We start from the raw sequence: 7,143 nt of genomic DNA, 5'->3' as shown, positions 1-7,143 counted from the left end.
TGGCCAAATTTTCGCATTTTTTGTAAGGGGTACCATCATCAAAATTTGCAAAAAATGGAAAAAAAAATTTAATTTTTTCTGTGAACACAGTTTTGTTGGAAATTTAATTACGAACTCAACGAGGTATAACATTCCATATTTGGACGAATATTTCGAATGTTCTGATCAAAATAGTGATATTTAAATCGCAAAAAAACAGAAAACTGATTTTCGGCAAAAATTCAATATTTACGATTGGTATTTTCGGTATAACTTGGCTGAAAATGGTCAGAATGCAAAAATAATTACAGTTTTTTACTCCTAATTACCAATACTAACCAACTATATCACCTTTAGACCGACTTTGTTAAAATAATTTTTGGCCAAATTTTCGCATTTTTTGTAAGGGGTACCATCATCAAAATTTGCAAAAAATGGACAAAAAATTTAATTTTTTCTGTGAACACAGTTTTGTTGGAAATTTAATTACGAACTCAACGAGGTATAACATTCCATATTTGGACCAATATTTCGAATGTTCTGATCAAAATAGTGATATTTAAATCGCAAAAAAACAGAAAACTGATTTTCGGCAAAAATTCAATATTTACGATTGGTATTTTCGGTATAACTTGGCTGAAAATGGTCAGAATGCAAAAATAATTACAGTTTTTTACTCCTAATTACCAATACTAACCAACTATATCACCTTTAGACCGACTTTGTTAAAATAATTTTTGGCCAAATTTTCGCATTTTTTGTAAGGGGTACCATCATCAAAATTTGCAAAAAATGGACAAAAAATTTAATTTTTTCTGTGAACACAGTTTTGTTGGAAATTTAATTACGAACTCAACGAGGTATAACATTCCATATTTGGACCAATATTTCGAATGTTCTGATCAAAATAGTGATATTTAAATCGCAAAAAAACAGAAAACAGATTTTCGGCAAAAATTCAATATTTACGATTGGTATTTTCGGTATAACTTGGCTGTAAATGGTCAGAATGCAAAAATAATTACAGTTGTTTACTCCTAATTACCAATACTAACCAACTATATCACCTTTAGACCGACTTTGTTAAAATAATTTTTGGCCAAATTTTCGCATTTTTTGTAAGGGGTACCATCATCAAAATTTGCAAAAAATGGAAAAAAATTTTAATTTTTTCTGTGGACACAGTTTTGTTGGAAATTTAATTACGAACTCAACGAGGTATAACATTCCATATTTGGACCAATATTTCGAATGTTCTGATCAAAATAGTGATATTTAAATCGCAAAAAAACAGAAAACTGATTTTCGGCAAAAATTCAATATTTACGATTGGTATTTTCGGTAAAACTTGGCTGAAAATGGTCAGAATGCAAAAAGAATTACAGTTTTTTACTCCTAATTACCAATACTAACCAACTATATCACCTTTAGACCGACTTTGTTAAAATAATTTTTGGCCAAATTTTCGCATTTTTTGTAAGGGGTACCATCATCAAAATTTGCAAAAAATGGAAAAAAAATTTAATTTTTTCTGTGAACACAGTTTTGTTGGAAATTTAATTACGAACTCAACGAGGTATAACATTCCATATTTGGACCAATATTTCGAATGTTCTGATCAAAATAGTGATATTTAAATCGCAAAAAAACAGAAAACTGATTTTCGGCAAAAATTCAATATTTACGATTGGTATTTTCGGTATAACTTGGCTGAAAATGGTCAGAATGCAAAAATAATTACAGTTTTTTACTCCTAATTACCAATACTAACCAACTATATCACCTTTAGACCGACTTTGTTAAAATAATTTTTGGCCAAATTTTCGCATTTTTTGTAAGGGGTACCATCATCAAAATTTGCAAAAAAATTGAAAAAAAATTAATTTTTTCTGTGAACACAGTTTTGTTGGAAATTTAATTACGAACTCAACGAGGTATAACATTCCATATTTGGACCAATATTTCGAATGTTCTGATCAAAATAGTGATATTTAAATCGCAAAAAAACAGAAAACTGATTTTCGGCAAAAATTCAATATTTACGATTGGTATTTTCGGTATAACTTGGCTGAAAATGGTCAGAATGCAAAAATAATTACAGTTTTTTACTCCTAATTACCAATACTAACCAACTATATCACCTTTAGACCGACTTTGTTAAAATAATTTTTGGCCAAATTTTCGCATTTTTTGTAAGGGGTACCATCATCAAAATTTGCAAAAAATGGAAAAAAAATTTAATTTTTTCTGTGAACACAGTTTTGTTGGAAATTTAATTACGAACTCAACGAGGTATAACATTCCATATTTGGACCAATATTTCGAATGTTCTGATCAAAATAGTGATATTTAAATCGCAAAAAAACAGAAAACTGATTTTCGGCAAAAATTCAATATTTACGATTGGTATTTTCGGTATAACTTGGCTGAAAATGGTCAGAATGCAAAAATAATTACAGTTTTTTACTCCTAATTACCAATACTAACCAACTATATCACCTTTAGACCGACTTTGTTAAAATAATTTTTGGCCAAATTTTCGCATTTTTTGTAAGGGGTACCATCATCAAAATTTGCAAAAAATGGAAAAAAAATTTAATTTTTTCTGTGAACACAGTTTTGTTGGAAATTTAATTACGAACTCAACGAGGTATAACATTCCATATTTGGACCAATATTTCGAATGTTCTGATCAAAATAGTGATATTTAAATCGCAAAAAAACAGAAAACTGATTTTCGGCAAAAATTCAATATTTACGATTGGTATTTTCGGTATAACTTGGCTGTAAATGGTCAGAATGCAAAAATAATTACAGTTGTTTACTCCTAATTACCAATACTAACCAACTATATCACCTTTAGACCGACTTTGTTAAAATAATTTTTGGCCAAATTTTCGCATTTTTTGTAAGGGGTACCATCATCAAAATTTGCAAAAAATGGAAAAAAATTTTAATTTTTTCTGTGGACACAGTTTTGTTGGAAATTTAATTACGAACTCAACGAGGTATAACATTCCATATTTGGACCAATATTTCGAATGTTCTGATCAAAATAGTGATATTTAAATCGCAAAAAAACAGAAAACTGATTTTCGGCAAAAATTCAATATTTACGATTGGTATTTTCGGTAAAACTTGGCTGAAAATGGTCAGAATGCAAAAAGAATTACAGTTTTTTACTCCTAATTACCAATACTAACCAACTATATCACCTTTAGACCGACTTTGTTAAAATAATTTTTGGCCAAATTTTCGCATTTTTTGTAAGGGGTACCATCATCAAAATTTGCAAAAAATGGAAAAAAAATTTAATTTTTTCTGTGAACACAGTTTTGTTGGAAATTTAATTACGAACTCAACGAGGTATAACATTCCATATTTGGACCAATATTTCGAATGTTCTGATCAAAATAGTGATATTTAAATCGCAAAAAAACAGAAAACTGATTTTCGGCAAAAATTCAATATTTACGATTGGTATTTTCGGTATAACTTGGCTGAAAATGGTCAGAATGCAAAAATAATTACAGTTTTTTACTCCTAATTACCAATACTAACCAACTATATCACCTTTAGACCGACTTTGTTAAAATAATTTTTGGCCAAATTTTCGCATTTTTTGTAAGGGGTACCATCATCAAAATTTGCAAAAAAATTGAAAAAAAATTAATTTTTTCTGTGAACACAGTTTTGTTGGAAATTTAATTACGAACTCAACGAGGTATAACATTCCATATTTGGACCAATATTTCGAATGTTCTGATCAAAATAGTGATATTTAAATCGCAAAAAAACAGAAAACTGATTTTCGGCAAAAATTCAATATTTACGATTGGTATTTTCGGTATAACTTGGCTGAAAATGGTCAGAATGCAAAAATAATTACAGTTTTTTACTCCTAATTACCAATACTAACCAACTATATCACCTTTAGACCGACTTTGTTAAAATAATTTTTGGCCAAATTTTCGCATTTTTTGTAAGGGGTACCATCATCAAAATTTGCAAAAAATGGAAAAAAAATTTAATTTTTTCTGTGAACACAGTTTTGTTGGAAATTTAATTACGAACTCAACGAGGTATAACATTCCATATTTGGACCAATATTTCGAATGTTCTGATCAAAATAGTGATATTTAAATCGCAAAAAAACAGAAAACTGATTTTCGGCAAAAATTCAATATTTACGATTGGTATTTTCGGTATAACTTGGCTGAAAATGGTCAGAATGCAAAAATAATTACAGTTTTTTACTCCTAATTACCAATACTAACCAACTATATCACCTTTAGACCGACTTTGTTAAAATAATTTTTGGCCAAATTTTCGCATTTTTTGTAAGGGGTACCATCATCAAAATTTGCAAAAAATGGAAAAAAAATTTAATTTTTTCTGTGAACACAGTTTTGTTGGAAATTTAATTACGAACTCAACGAGGTATAACATTCCATATTTGGACCAATATTTCGAATGTTCTGATTAAAATAGTGATATTTAAATCGCAAAAAAACAGAAAACTGATTTTCGGCAAAAATTCAATATTTACGATTGGTATTTTCGGTATAACTTGGCTGAAAATGGTCAGAATGCAAAAATAATTACAGTTTTTTACTCCTAATTACCAATACTAACCAACTATATCACCTTTAGACCGACTTTGTTAAAATAATTTTTGGCCAAATTTTCGCATTTTTTGTAAAGGGGTACCATCATCAAAATTTGCAAAAAATGGACAAAAAATTTAATTTTTTCTGTGACCACAGTTTTGTTGGAAATTTAATTACGAACTCAACGAGGTATAACATTCCATATTTGGACCAATATTTCGAATGTTCTGATCAAAATAGTGATATTTAAATCGCAAAAAAACAGAAAACTGATTTTCGGCAAAAATTCAATATTTATGATTGGTATTTTCGGTAAAACTTGGCTTACGAACTCAACGAGGTATAACATTCCATATTTGGACCAATATTTCGAATGTTCTGATCAAAATAGTGATATTTAAATCGCAAAAAAACAGAAAACTGATTTTCGGCAAAAATTCAATATTTACGATTGGTATTTTCGGTATAACTTGGCTGAAAATGGTCAGAATGCAAATATAATTACAGTTTTTTACTCCTAATTACCAATACTAACCAACTATATCACCTTTAGACCGACTTTGTTAAAATAATTTTTGGCCAAATTTTCGCATTTTTTGTAAGGGGTACCATCATCAAAATTTGCAAAAAATGGAAAAAAAATTTAATTTTTTCTGTGAACACAGTTTTGTTGGAAATTTAATTACGAACTCAACGAGGTATAACATTCCATATTTGGACCAATATTTCGCATGTTCTGATCAAAATAGTGATATTTAAATCGCAAAAAAACAGAAAACTGATTTTCGGCAAAAATTCAATATTTACGATTGGTATTTTCGGTATAACTTGGCTGAAAATGGTCAGAATGCAAAAATAATTACAGTTTTTTACTCCTAATTACCAATACTAACCAACTATATCACCTTTAGACCGACTTTGTTAAAATAATTTTTGGCCAAATTTTCGCATTTTTTGTAAGGGGTACCATCATCAAAATTTGCAAAAAATGGAAAAAAAATTTAATTTTTTCTGTGAACACAGTTTTGTTGGAAATTTAATTACGAACTCAACGAGGTATAACATTCCATATTTGGACCAATATTTCGAATGTTCTGATCAAAATAGTGATATTTAAATCGCAAAAAAACAGAAAACTGATTTTCGGCAAAAATTCAATATTTACGATTGGTATTTTCGGTATAACTTGGCTGAAAATGGTCAGAATGCAAAAATAATTACAGTTTTTTACTCCTAATTACCAATACTAACCAACTATATCACCTTTAGACCGACTTTGTTAAAATAATTTTTGGCCAAATTTTCGCATTTTTTGTAAGGGGTACCATCATCAAAATTTGCAAAAAATGGAAAAAAAATTTAATTTTTTCTGTGAACACAGTTTTGTTGGAAATTTAATTACGAACTCAACGAGGTATAACATTCCATATTTGGACCAATATTTCGAATGTTCTGATTAAAATAGTGATATTTAAATCGCAAAAAAACAGAAAACTGATTTTCGGCAAAAATTCAATATTTACGATTGGTATTTTCGGTATAACTTGGCTGAAAATGGTCAGAATGCAAAAATAATTACAGTTTTTTACTCCTAATTACCAATACTAACCAACTATATCACCTTTAGACCGACTTTGTTAAAATAATTTTTGGCCAAATTTTCGCATTTTTTGTAAAGGGGTACCATCATCAAAATTTGCAAAAAATGGACAAAAAATTTAATTTTTTCTGTGACCACAGTTTTGTTGGAAATTTAATTACGAACTCAACGAGGTATAACATTCCATATTTGGACCAATATTTCGAATGTTCTGATCAAAATAGTGATATTTAAATCGCAAAAAAACAGAAAACTGATTTTCGGCAAAAATTCAATATTTATGATTGGTATTTTCGGTAAAACTTGGCTTACGAACTCAACGAGGTATAACATTCCATATTTGGACCAATATTTCGAATGTTCTGATCAAAATAGTGATATTTAAATCGCAAAAAAACAGAAAACTGATTTTCGGCAAAAATTCAATATTTACGATTGGTATTTTCGGTATAACTTGGCTGAAAATGGTCAGAATGCAAATATAATTACAGTTTTTTACTCCTAATTACCAATACTAACCAACTATATCACCTTTAGACCGACTTTGTTAAAATAATTTTTGGCCAAATTTTCGCATTTTTTGTAAGGGGTACCATCATCAAAATTTGCAAAAAATGGAAAAAAAATTTAATTTTTTCTGTGAACACAGTTTTGTTGGAAATTTAATTACGAACTCAACGAGGTATAACATTCCATATTTGGACCAATATTTCGCATGTTCTGATCAAAATAGTGATATTTAAATCGCAAAAAAACAGAAAACTGATTTTCGGCAAAAATGCAATATTTACGATTGGTATTTTCGGTATAACTTGGCTGAAAATGGTCAGAATGCAAAAATAATTACAGTTTTTTACTCCTAATTACCAATACTAACCAACTATATCACCTTTAGACCGACTTTGTTAAAATAATTTTTGGCCAAATTTTCGCATTTTTTGTAAGGGGTACCAT

This window comes from Drosophila teissieri, chromosome X (assembly GCF_016746235.2).
Source record: "Drosophila teissieri strain GT53w chromosome X, Prin_Dtei_1.1, whole genome shotgun sequence".
Classification (NCBI taxonomy): Eukaryota; Metazoa; Arthropoda; class Insecta; order Diptera; family Drosophilidae; genus Drosophila; species Drosophila teissieri.
Note: the sequence above shows the minus strand (reverse complement) of the source record.